Source organism: Podarcis raffonei, chromosome 8 (genome assembly GCF_027172205.1).
Source record: "Podarcis raffonei isolate rPodRaf1 chromosome 8, rPodRaf1.pri, whole genome shotgun sequence".
NCBI classification, from domain to species: Eukaryota; Metazoa; Chordata; class Lepidosauria; order Squamata; family Lacertidae; genus Podarcis; species Podarcis raffonei.
Window position 1 is genome coordinate 20,485,783 of NC_070609.1, and position 13,385 is coordinate 20,499,167.

At 46.7% G+C, this 13,385-nt stretch overlaps 1 protein-coding gene across 4 annotated transcripts in view; it reads right to left on the reverse strand.

The window, feature by feature from the left end:
- LUZP1 (leucine zipper protein 1) overlaps positions 1-13,385 on the reverse strand; it is a 70,506-nt gene that overhangs the window by 29,101 nt on the left and 28,020 nt on the right. Inside the window, exon 1 of one of the 4 annotated variants that reach the window (XM_053398425.1) lies at positions 12,968-13,094. The exons of the other annotated variants lie outside the window; for them this stretch is intronic. The gene's annotated coding sequence lies outside the window, so the exon portion shown is untranslated. Of the gene's footprint in view, positions 1-12,967; positions 13,095-13,385 lie in introns of those variants that run through there. 4 annotated transcript variants of the gene reach the window in all.

A 13,385-nucleotide genomic window follows, 5' to 3' on the forward strand; every position in this document is an offset into this window, starting at 1 on the left:
GGAAGACACTGGCCATTTGAGGTTTCTCAAACCTGAACTTTGATTTGTTCACATATTATCGTCACTTTGGACTGGGCTCCATTGGCAACCTTCGTTCATTGGCTGCAGCCTAAAGTCCTATTGTAACCTTACATTTCCCCTAAACCCAAAATATACTTTCAGAAAAGGGAAATGCCCCCGTTTGTAACTGTAGTGATCTCACAACATTAAGCATGAGTCTTTCCTGTCCTCCAGGCCCAATTTGCATGCTCAGCCCCTCTGCAGGCTGTTTGAGAGGGCCCTTTGGCCCCTTATCTTTCTCCCCTCTAAAGTTTGTTGTGCTTCCGCAAAGCTTGGAGTTCCCCCCACAGCATGCTAATGCCTACTTTCTTCTGCAAGATAGTGCTGTTTTGGCTACATAAGGATCCACACTTGGGGAAAGAAGTCACTATTAGCACATTGCTGGGATGGGGAAGCTGTGGCCTTCCCATCAGCCCTAACCGGAGTGACCAACGGCAAGAAATGATGGGAGTTGTAATACAACAACACCGGGATTGCAGGCGACTCAGGTTTTCTGCTCCTGGTATACGGGGTGACCATTAGAATTTCTCGGATACTGCTGCTTACAGTGCCTATTCTTATTATTTATTGCAAGAATGTCTAATCCACCTTTCTGCAATGAAATGCACCCAATGCGGTTCACAACAACCACTAAGTCAATTCAAAGATTTTAAAAGCCAGCACATGCATTTTACTAATTCGGCCTCTTTTATGTCTACTTCAACTGCTGCTATTTATATGTGACTGCTTGCATTTTTTGTTCTTTTAATATCTGCACCAGCTGCCTCAATTGTGTTTCGCTGCAGAAAGAGTGGGTAGAAATCCTGGCCCCAGATGAACTTCTCAAAACAAGCCGATCCAAGGTCTGAGTGCCGTAACTGCAAAGGCCAGCTCACTTGTTTGTTGTTTGCAAAAGCCACTCTTTAGCTGTACATTGAATCAAGGTCACAGCTCCCATCACCTGCATCAAAGCACCCTATATATTCATCATCATCATCAATATATATCCTACCCTTCCTCCCGAATGAGCCAAGGGAGGCAAACAGATCCACATTTTTTTGGGGGGGGGGGACACACATTCTAAAGCAGTTATAATATCAAAATGCAGTTTATGTGTTTGACTTTGACCAAGAGCCTGCTGCAAGTCTTGAAATTCTTTTAGGACAGGGATGGGGAACCTATGGTCCTCAGGATGTAGTTGGACTATAACTCCCATCACTCTGTGATCATTGGCTGGGGCTGATGAGAGCTGAAATCCAGCAACATCTGGAGCCACTGGTTCCCCATTCCTGTCTTACGGCCTTCTCACATGCAGCCGTTGACGAGCAACAAGATTGCAGGCCTCTCTCTTCTCTTCTTATCCCAACTTGAACCCTTCTCCTTGTTCCATTCAGCAACCGGTTGCCTCTGGGAGTGAAGGACAGGCCAAGGGGACAGGCAAGTCAAGTTTTGATTTGCACGTCAGGAAGCCCTGTTGTCGAGTTAATCAGAAATGACAGATACCCCACCCATTTCAGCCAGAAACTGAGTCACAGCTAGGCACCTCGCTAGCTAAATGCCCCCGCGCAATTTCACTGGGACTGTGTTTTCGTTAGGCGGAGGACCTAAAATTATGTGCTATGGCAGGGTGAGTAAACTGCTGGATCCTTGACACTTTACTGCTATGCTCCGGAACTTGGTCGCTTGGCTCCCAGCCTCACACACTCTGCTTATTGTTCTTGTACTTCCTTGTGGCATTCGAATTCCTACTGCGAAAACAATGCCAGGCCCTTGCGACACAGCTTTAGAAGATGCAGAATTCCTGTCTACATGTTGATCAGGGCTGGACAGCTGCAGGGGACACAGACCCACAAGGTTCCACACGGGCAGAAATGCAAATCACGAGCAACGCTGCCAGTGGAACAACGGGGTCTTTCGTTCGCTTCTGCCTACTTTTGGGTTGCCTTTGTGAATTAACCCAACAGATGCATGGAATTTAGTATCCGGAGGAAACGTCAACAACCTCGAAACACACAGCTCTTAGGTTTTGTTTCTTTAAGACCTGCTGGGATTCAGAACATTCAAAGTGCTCACAACTCAAGACCCCAGCCAGGGACCTGTTATACAAAACAGAAAAGAGAAACCTAAGGTATCACAGCTCCACTTTTAGCCTTCCTTGCAGGCAGCAGGCAGTGGCTGAATGTGCTTTATTCACAGACACATCAGAAGGTTGTAATGGCACCCTCACTAAGTACCCAATATGTAGCTTTTTTTTATCTACCATACTGAAAACACATTTACCGTATTTTTCACCCCATAGGACGCACCGGCCCATAGGACGCACCAAGTTTTTTGGGGGGGAAATAAAGGGGGAAAAATTATTTCCCCCCCAGGCGCTTGTGGGGCCGGCAGCGGGGAGAAGCACTCTTCTCCCCGCCACCCGCCCTCAGACCAGGTCCGGGGACAGCGGGAAGACGCGCTGCGCCTCCCAGCTGTCCCCGGAGCTTGCGGGGCAGGCAGCGGGGAGAAGCGCTCTTCTCCCTGCCACCCGCCTTCAGATCAGGTCCGGGGATAGCGGGAAGATGCGCTGCGCCTCCCAGCTGTCCCCGGAGCTTGTGGGGCAGGCAGCGAGGAGAAGCACTCTTCTCCCCGCCGCCCGCCTTCAGATCAGGTACGGGGACAGCGGGAAGACGCGCTGCGCCTCCCACTGTCCCCGGAGCTTGCGGGGCAGGCAGCGGAGAGAAGCGCTCTTCTCCCCGCCGCCTGCCTTCAGACCAGGTCCGGGGACAACGGGAAGACGCGCTGCGCCTCCCAGCTGTCCCCGGAGCTTGCGGGGCAGGCAGCGGGGAGAAGCGCTCTTCTCCCCGCTGCCCGCCTTCAGATCAGGTCCGGGGATAGCGGGAAGACGCGCTGCGCCTCCCAGCTGTCCCCGGAGCTTGTGGGGCAGGCAGTGGGGAGAAGCGCTCTTCTCCCCGCCGCCTGCCTTCAGACCAGGTCCGGGGACAGCGGGAAGACGCGCTGCACCTCCCAGCTGTCCCCGGAGCTTGCGGGGCTGGCAGCGGGGTCTCCCCGCCGTCAGCCTCCAAACCACTTCGGGAGACAGCGGGATGGCGGCGTTCCGCCTCCCTCTGTCCCCCGACCTTGTGGGGCTGGTGCTGGGGCTCTCCTGAAGCCTGGAGAGCGAGAGGGGTCAGTGTGCACCGACCCCTCTCGCTCTCCAGGCTTCAGCGAAAGCCTGCATTTGCCCCATAGGACGCACACACATTTCCCCTTCATTTTTGGAGGGGGAAAAGTGCATCCTATAGGGCGAAAAATACGGTAATCATTCCACTGAAAAGGAAACATTACATAATTGAATGTTATGTGTTAAAATTATTTTTTAACTGGTAAATGTCCTTAGCACATTACAGTTTTATCAATAACTATAATTAATTGCAAATATTATAAGCCATACTACAAAATACAGAGGGAAAGTGTTGCCCTGGTGAAGACAGGTTAACTGCCAACTCCTAACAAAGCTATGAATTTCAGTTCTTAATGCATTATAAACTGATACTTTACATTTGTCCACAACAGTACTTTATTTGCTGTACTTTGCTTTTTAAAATCCATCTTACCACAAAGCTTTCGTACCTTTGTTTTTGTTCTCTATAACTAAGAGAATGAGCCAATTTAGCCAACGCAACGAACTCCCAAAGTTTCTCCATTCATTATTTCAATAGAAGAATGTGTTGCTTTGCTTATGTGCCACATGCCAGCAACACCACTGCTTTTATTTGAATCGGCACCAAGCAGAGCCATGAACAGTGGTGGGCCAGGGCATCTCAAATTCCGCCCTGTGCAACGTCAAAATCCCACCCGCGACCCACCTTCTATTGGATGCCGTAGCTGTGGTTCCTGCTGTAGCACCCCAGAAGCTCTGCATCTAGGGCCTAGATCTGCATTTGTGGTGAAAAAGCAGTGACAAGGTCCTGGGAGAACAGACTCTGTGTGTCCTTTAGCCTGCCCTGAGCCTGTGATAGTCAACTGCCCTTATATGTGGGTGGCTGGTGCTGCAGTGCACCAGTGTTGAATTAAGATTCAACGGCCAGGCCAATTGGTTTCTGGGAGAGGGAGGAGCTCCATCTTGTCTTCCCCAGGCAACAAAATGACTTGGGCCAGCCCTGCAAATCCTCACATGAAGCTCACTGCATGGCCCTTGACCACATAATCATCCTTCAGTCCAGAGGGCTGCTGTGAGAGGGAAAAACAGAATGAGATCACCCACGTCCACTGCCTTCAGTCCGTGGGAGGAAGGGTAGGGTAAGAACATAACTCCCAAAATCAGGTGGAGAGTGAGAGATAGGAATGGCTCTAATAACCCCGTGACACCTACTAGTTTAGAAATCCACGGCCTACTTTATCTAGGTTTATAAAACTCTGACTAATCGGAATGGAAGGCAGTTGTTGAGAGCAGGAGCGTGGGCCTGGCCTGTTGTTCCTGTCTTACCATTCACTCTGTCTAACATGTCATTGTTGTTGACGTTGCTACTGCCCTAGGCCAGAAATGATGAGTCTGTAACCTTCTAGATTGTTGTTGGACTCCAACTTCCCTCAGCCCCAGCTGCCAGCATGGCCAACAGTGAGGGTTGAAGGGTGCTGCAGAAACCATCTGGAGAGTGACAGATTCCCATAGCTTGGTATAGGTCTGTACCCAGTAACCATCACTGAAATATCCAGAACTGGCAGAACATCACAAGAAGTGCATTCTTGTCTCCCTCTCTGTGGCCCTTCTCAGCACAAGCTGTAGGCCAGGGGTATGAGCTTTTTAAAGGATTTAACCCTGAAGTTGTTGAGCTTCTTTTTAGGATTGAAGTTGTTGACCTTCTTTTCGGATTTTACCCCAAGAAATAAACTGCCACCGGGGCCAGAATAAACCGACCAGTGGGCTGGATTAGGCCCCCAAAATGGACTTTGGACATGCCTACTGTAGGGGCTTCAAGGTGAGAGAGCAGAAATCAAGGTAAGAGAAGCAAGCACTTGAATCCTCAACTTGGCATTGAGGGCAGAGCGGGGACAGGGAAACTATGGCCTTCCAAATGATAAATAAAAATTTTTTCCAGTAGCACCTTAGAGACCAACTAAGTTTGTTCTGGGTATAACCTTTTGTGTGCATGCACACTTCTTCGGATACATGCACATAAAAGCTTATACCCAGAACAAACTTAGTTGGTCTCTAAGGTGCTACTGGACAATTTTTTTATTTATTTCGACTGCGTCAGACCAACACGGCTACCTACCTGAACCTCCAAATGATGTTTGACTACAGCATCCAGCATCCCTGACCACTGGCTATGCTAGCTGGGGCTGATGGGAACCGGAGTCCAGGAACACCTGGAGAGCCACAAATTCTCCATTCCTGGGTTAGCATGTTGGAGTAGCCCAAATACAAATCTCCTCGCAGCCGCAAAACTCAGAAATACACTTGAGAAAGTCACCCATCTCTCAGCCTCATCTGCTTCACAGGTTGTTGCAAGGATAAACTAAGGAAGAACAATGTCTACAGCCCTGAGCATCTGGGATGACTATAAATATAATAAATAACTACAAGTGAATTGGAAGCCTATCATCACCCATCATCCAGCAGAACCAGTGAAACTGCCTGCAGAGACAGATATTCAGAAGTTTTCTGATGATTTCCAAAGTCATCATGTCTTTGCTAATGGAAGCTGAAAATCACGGGGAATGCAATATTTGCAATCCATAGAAACAGAGGTTAGTCCAGGGTTGTGTTTTGTTTTGGGAAGTGGGGTTCTCCTGAAAAGCAGTCTCATATTAATTTACCTTATTACTGCAAACGTGAAACATACTTGCCACCAAAGCCAGCTAAAAATGCAGTTTAGATTTTGTTTTTATGTTTTTGCAATCATGCACCTTGTTTTGATTTTTTTATATCTAAAAAATACCAACATTTTTTTCTAAGTAGAAAAACTGCATGTGGAGGGTTTGGACGTGATGACCCCAGCTGCTCAGAGACAACTTCTTTCTCCAAACTGATACAACTACAGTGGTACCTCGGGTTACAGACGCTTCAGGTTACAGACTCTCCTAACCCAGAAATAGTACCTCAGGTTAAGAACTTTGCTTTAGGATGAGAACAGAAATTGTGTGGCGCCGGTGTGGCAGCAGCGGGAGGCCCCATTAGCTAAAGTGGTGCTTCAGGTTAAGAACAGTTTCAGGTTAAGAACGGACCTCCAGAACGTTCTTAACCTGAGTTAAGAAGTTCTTAACCTGAGGTACCACTGTAGTTTGTTTCTCTTGAGCTCAGTCCTCGAGATAATAGAATCACAGCATTGGAGAAAGACTCATGGGCCATCTGATCCAAACTCTCCCACCCCTCTCAATGCAGAAAACCTAGTGCTCGAGCATCCCCAAGAGTTGGTTCCCATGAGGAAAAGCCCATAAGGAGTTTTGTCCCTCCACAGAAGTCCTATTACTGCTCAAGTTATCTAGGTACACACCCCAAAATTTATTTACACCAATTATGCAGCTCACATTGCTCTGGGCCGAATCAAAGAAGGGGACCTATTTTGCTAAAAATAATATTTGATCAAAGCCCTTTAGCTTTGTCCTTGGAGTCTACCACCTGCAAAAATCTAATTACATCCATCCTGTTACATTAGTCTTGACCTTTGCGAGCTTGGGGGGAAAATGAAAGCTGTTAAAAATACAAGGGCAACAACAACAAAAAGGCTTATACCTACTAGCCATCAAAATCAGAATTAATTCTGCTCCGTGTTTCCATCTTCAGATCACCCTAGAGCAGGAGTGGGGAAACTTTTCCAGCCCTCATTCCCTCCTGGGCAAGCTTCCGTGGGCCACATGCCAGTGCTGGGTGGGGCCAGAGGCAGAATTGGGCAGAGCCATGCATGCAAATTTTACCTTTCTACAGGAAACCAGTTTCTACACACACTCTCTGGCCTCCATCCAGACAAGCCTGAAGCATTCAAACACCAGGCATAAACAACTGGGGTGTGAAGCAGGGCCAGAGTGTGGCATGGCCTGTGAAGGGTTCAGAGGGCCAGGTAATGAAGCCTGAAGGGCCACTTTTGCACTCCAGGGTCTGAGGTGCCCCAACCCTACCCCACAGCTTGTGCTGTATTGTCAAAGATACTTGCGACTGAGCTAAACACCTGCCATTTCACATCTTGGCCAAGAACAATCTCCAGGAAGGCAAGACTGTGATTATTTTTTTTAAGGGGCAAGAGGGAGAGAAAATGAATCATTATTGCCCCTGTTGTACAATACGCAACAAAAGCAGTCTTTCGCCCAACAAGCATCAGATATAGGCTTCAGACGACTTGCCAAGGGTCCAGAAAACAAACAACAAAATCCCCTGCCCCTAGTAGCAGAAGTCAAGTTCAAGCAAGCTACCTGCAACCAGATCATGCCCCCTGCTGACTCATCAGAAAAGAAGTCCTCTTGTTTTCAGCAGGGACAGGCACTCTATGGTTTCTGGCTGGAGGCAAAATACGTCTGCAAAGCAAATTGCTCTTCCTGAAATGAGGAGCGTTCGGTCTTCAGTGGGACGGAAGAGCTTGGCTTCAGCTTTATTTCATATCTGTCAGATGCCTGCTATTCTCCTCCAGATGAAATGATTAATCTCTGATTTCCTTCTCAGGCCCACCTGATGGCATCAGGGGACAGACGAGACAGTACAGCCCCTTCCCTCAGCCTGGTGAAGACTAATTGCCAGGTAGCTCCTCCCCTCCCAGAACTTGCCTTCATCTTCTACCATCTGAGTGAGAAGTGAGATACTGGGGCCCTCAGCACAAATCTTCCTGGGTTCACATGACATTTGTCTCCTCCCCTCCCAGAACTGATAGCCGGATGAATGTTTTAGGAACCTACATTTGCTTATTTTGCCTCTTCCCTTCCAAGTCCTTTCCCCTTTCATGTCATGTTCCTTGGATTGTAAAGACATCATTTTATATTGTACAATGCCTTGATTTCTGTGGCAGAAAGACAGCATATTATTTATTCATTCATTCATTCATTCATTCATCCAGCCATCCAATTTACAGATTGCACAATATTTTTTAAAGTCTCTGAGTGGCTCACAAAGTAACAAAAACGGAAAATCAAGACTAGAATACAAATAAAATGAAAATACATGATGTCAGTAAAAATCCAGAATCAAAATATTGAAACAAAATACAGAGCAAGCTAAGAATTAAGTCAGAACATCAGTCTAGAAAGTAAATAAACACTATCTGGCAGTCACACGTATTCCAATCAGTGGAGCCTTACTACATAAATTTTAAGCAAGTCTACTAGCATGATTAGATTTATTTATACACATGACTTAATCCTAACCAGTCACATCCAGTATGTCGATGATGGTCTTGTAAGATAAAGCTGAAGCCTTTTTCTCAAATCCACCAATTTTCTAACAAAAATCGGCAATTTATTTAGTGGGGGGGGGGAGGGGCAATTCACTTGTGCACAAGGTCAAGTGATGATGTATATGTGCGCAATAGCCATCCTAGATTAAGCACAACTTCACTCCGAGCACAATGCTTTTCAACGGGGGCGGTTCACATCCGTGGCTGCGAGTCATCAAGTGGATGAGACATTAACTGATGTACACTTATGTATGAATCAGTCCTTAATTACCAACAACTCAAGCTGTGGTTATTACGCCAATATACGGGTGGGCGGAAGCCACTCTCCTGTTCCTGGTTTCATGCACAAGTGATGCTACCCAAAAGTCAGGTCTGGCTGAACAAGACAGGAAAGCCAGGCAACCAATAGATCAGGACAATGCCTGTAATCCTAAATGGTGGGTTGCCATATCTTCGTCATTTGTATGGGCTATTTGCGCATTTCAAGAAAACTTACTTTGGCCAGAATTTGTCCAAAATTTAAGCTTTGCTTTGCTCAAAAGATGTTAAGGACACCTCCAACGAATAGTTAGTGCCAAATACAAAACAGAATAGCAACTAAAATTCAGCAAAGCAGATTAGACTACCAGCCAGCAGCTCACACTAAGTGCTGCAATGCCTGGGGAAATAAAATGCGTCTTTGCCTGGTGGTAGAAAGACACCATGATTGGAACCACGAAGGCAAACCTCCCAACAGAAGGCATTACATAAAACGGGTGCCATGTCACAGAAGGTCATCTCTGGCCGCAACTCATCTAACTTTAGGAGGTGGTGGGTTCTGGAAAAGAACCTCAGATGATAAAAGGTAGTGCTTGGGCAGAACTGTCTAGCAATAGAAGGCAACCCCTTAGACACCCAGGGTCGGCAAGCCACTTAAGGCTTTTTAAGTAAGCACCAGTATTTTGAATTATGCTCAGAACAGTAAGTAGCCCGTATAGTTGCTTAAGACCTGGTAAGATAAACTGCTCCCTGTAAGTAGCATGGTAGTTGCATTTTTTACTAACAGGTTTCACTGTGGGTTAAACCACACAGCCTAGGACTTGCTGTTCAGAAAGTTGGCGGTTCGAATCCCCGCGACAGGGTGAGCTCCCGTTGCTCGGTCCCTGCTCCTGCCAACCTAGCAGTTCGAAAGCACGTCAAGTGCAAGTAGATAAATAGGTACCGCTCTGGCGGGAAGGTAAATGGCGTTTCCATGCGCTGCTCTGGTTCACCAGAAGTGGCTTAGTCATGCTGGCCACATGACCCGGAAGCTGTATGCTGGCTCCCTCGGCCAGTAAAGCGAGATGAGCGCTGCAACCCCAGAGTCGGTTACGACTGGACCTAATGGTCAGGGGTGCCTTTACCTTTACCTTCTGGGAAGTCATCAAAGGTGGCCGGCCCCATGCACAATACACTGCAGTAGCCTAGCCTTGAGGTTACCAGGGCATGAAAAAGAGCAGCCAGGATCTCTTTGTGCTGTCATCCCATGAGCTGCCAGAGTCGGCTAAAAGTTAAGACAAAATGCTTGCATGTTCAATGGCGTCTGTGGTTGAGAAGTGTGTGCACGGGGGTGGGAATTATTTGGCCCATACCAAGGAATACCTTGAAAGTGAATGAACAGAATACTTTCACAAACCAAAGCAGAATGATTTATTTTTCCCTGCCAGGAGGTGGAGGAAAGGCAACAATGAAATATCACTGACTTTCCAGCTCTCCTTTCTCCTCTGGTATGTTTTGCTAAGGATTACCACATGTAACAACAAGTTCACAAAGAAAATTCATCAGCTATGCGCGTGCACAAACACACACCACACACACACCTTCCAGGTTGCTTTGCACACTTCCATGAGAAAGGGGATGGGCTGGCAAGACATCAGCCAGCAGCTGAAAAGTACTGCAATGGAATCAGGTGACTTGCTTGCATTCCCAGTGTCTGCAATCACCTCTGCTGAGAAAGTCTTTCTCCCTCCCTCTCTCCCCGTCCCCCAACCCCGGCAAATCACACATACGCAGCAGGCATCCCTTGGCTTTTGGAAGACGGAGTGAATTAAAAGCTTTTAATACAACTGATGACTAAAAGGGAAATAAACAACAACAAAACAACAAGGGCAGACCCTGGTGTAGGGCACAACAAACTCGCGGCACTGCAGCAAAACCAGCTACCCAGAATGCTAAACTGTGTTGCTGAATGCAGTACAGCTACAGCCTGCTAGGAGACAGCTGTACTTGCACAGCCGGCTTGGGAGGAACTCTGCCTTTATATCTGCTGACATTTATACGAAAGTTTGCCTTCTACAGTGAGGTGTAGTGGCTGTGTCTGTGTCAGATGAGGGAGTCTTGGGTTCAAATTCCAACTCAGCCGTGAAGCTTGCTGGGGTGACTCTGGATCAGTCCCACCCTCTTAGCCTAACTGACTGAGCCTAATTGTGGAGGGATAAAAACAATACAATAATGTGTTTTAAAGCTATCCGTGCACAAATAACTGAAATAAAAAAATAGTTCTCACTTTTAATTTAAGGTGAAAGAATTGCCACTGGTGAACTGTGCTGCCATCTAAAGCAGGGAAGTACTCTCCAGATGTTGCTGGACTCCAACTCCCATCATCCCTGATCATTGGCCATGCCAGCTGGGGCTGATGGGAACTGAATTCCAACAAGATCTGGAGGGTCATAGATCCCGCCCCCCTTCCCGGTTGGCCTGCTAGAGTTTTAGTCTATGACCAAGGAGTTCTGGGTTGAATTCCTATAAAGATCACTCTGGATGGCCTTAGCTGAGTTTCTTTTAGCAGCCTAATCTACCTCAAAGGGTTGTTGTGAGAAAAAAAGTGGTTTTAAGTTCATGGTAGGTAGGTTGGGAGAAAAAAAATGTCATTTATAAAGGTGGAACAATAAAGTAAGCATAAAACTCTGGATGCAAAGGACTGGTTTAGAGACTACCTAGACACGTTAATCCAGTATTGAATTGGTTTAACTATGGCCCTATTTGCTCCTAACCGTTAAAGCAGTAGGTATAACATCACTTTAACAGTCATGGCACCCCAAAAAATCCTGGGAACTGTTAAGGTGGCTCAGAGTTGTCAGGAATTCCCCTATTCCCATCACTGAGCTATAATTCTCAGAGTCATTTAACAACCAATCCCTCTTCTCAGGGAACTCCGGGAATTGTAGTGCTTTGTGATGGGAATAGGGGTCTCCTAATATGTCTCAAAACCCTTTACAAACCACAGTTCCTGTGATATTTTGGGGGAAGCCATGACTGTTAAAAGTGGTGAAACACTACTTTAAATGTAAGGTGCAGATGCAGAGTGTTTCAGATTCTCAACCCTGGAACCCTGGGAATGTCAAGTTCTGTGAAATCTTTTAAATAAATCTTAGCACCTATTCAAGGCTATAATTACTAGGGTCAAAGAAACCACAGGTAGCGAGATGGGTTTCAAAGCAGTTTAAGATTGTAGGCTATAGACACATCCTCAAGATAAAACACATCAGCTCCAAAATAACAATTTTCTCCTGGTGCTTCCTGGAATGATGTGAATAAACCTTGCACCAGAATGGATTTCTTTTCCCCTGCATTTTCCATTCTGGTGGTATGTTTATCCATATCATACCAAAAAGCATCCCCATGGAGAGATTTTTTTAATATATTTTTTTTAAATCCTGTCTCCCAAACACACACACCCTCTCTAAGCAGAGGCACTGACAGCCTCACCCCTCCTTCCCATTTGCCTTTGCTTGCTGCTTCCCAAATTAGACCAGTTCAAGGGATGCAGTTCAGTGGCTTCCCATGCAGAAGGGTGCAAGCTTCAACCCCAGTTATCCCCAGGTAGGACTGTGAATGTCCCCTGCCTGAAACCTTGGAGCGCTGCTGCCAGTCAGGGCAGACAATACTGAGGTAGATGGATAAGTTTCCTATGTTCCTTGTGTTCCTATGTATCCCCCATCTGCTGAGATCCTGTTTGCTGCAATTTGGATTTCTCGGGCAAAAGAGCCATCCATGAACTGATCAAATGATGACTCACAGCTCAATACATGAAACTCCCTTTTTTACAAAATACTGCATGCGTATGTACGTATGTATGTAGGATGGGGACAGGAAGGCCTCTCTGTCTGCAGCGTCTTATCTGTATCTCGCAAATGCAAGTCATCCCACAATGTGACAGTTACTGACCACATTCAGACAAACACATGAGTTTTCTAGCCACAAACACACACAATCCATCCCATCCTCCCTTTCATGTGTGTCTTCCATTCACTATAATTTCCCAGCTTATTATTGGAATACAGTGGTACCTCGGGTTAAGTACTTAATTCGTTCTGGAGGTCCGTTCTTAACCTGAAACTGTTCTTAACCTGAAGACCACTTTAGCTAATGGGGCCTCCCGCTGCTGCCGCGCTGCCAGAGCACGATTTCTGTTCTCATCGTGAAGCAAAGTTCTCAACCTGAAGCACTATTTCTGGGTTAGCGGAGTGTGTAACCTGAAGCGTATGTAACCCGAGGTACCACTGTAAACCAATATACTAAATCAACTTAAAAACCATGGTCTTAACTATTCCGCCTTGTTTGGAAGTGGAGTAACCATAGTTTCCCAGCTCATATGAAACAGGAAACCATAGTTAATGGGCGACATCCCTGATTATTGGCTGGCTTGTGCAAAGGGGCTGTGTGATCAGCAAAAAAAGCTCCCTCTGAACTCTCCCACCGAGTGATGAAGATGTGAATGTCTCAGCTTTCCTAATCTGCCAAAAAAAGAGGGTGGAAGGTGGCCTACCTCACAGGGTTACTCTGAAAGTGAATTATTATCACTCCATCCCCAAACCTCTGGGATAGGACCATCTGTAGGTCTAAATGAGTCATAACATTCCTGTGTCACTCCCTTGAGACAAACGCAGGGAACATCCTGTTCTCTGCAGAGGTCAAGCAGGCAGGGCTTGATGCTGCTTAAAAAAATTAACTGCCCCCTTCCCC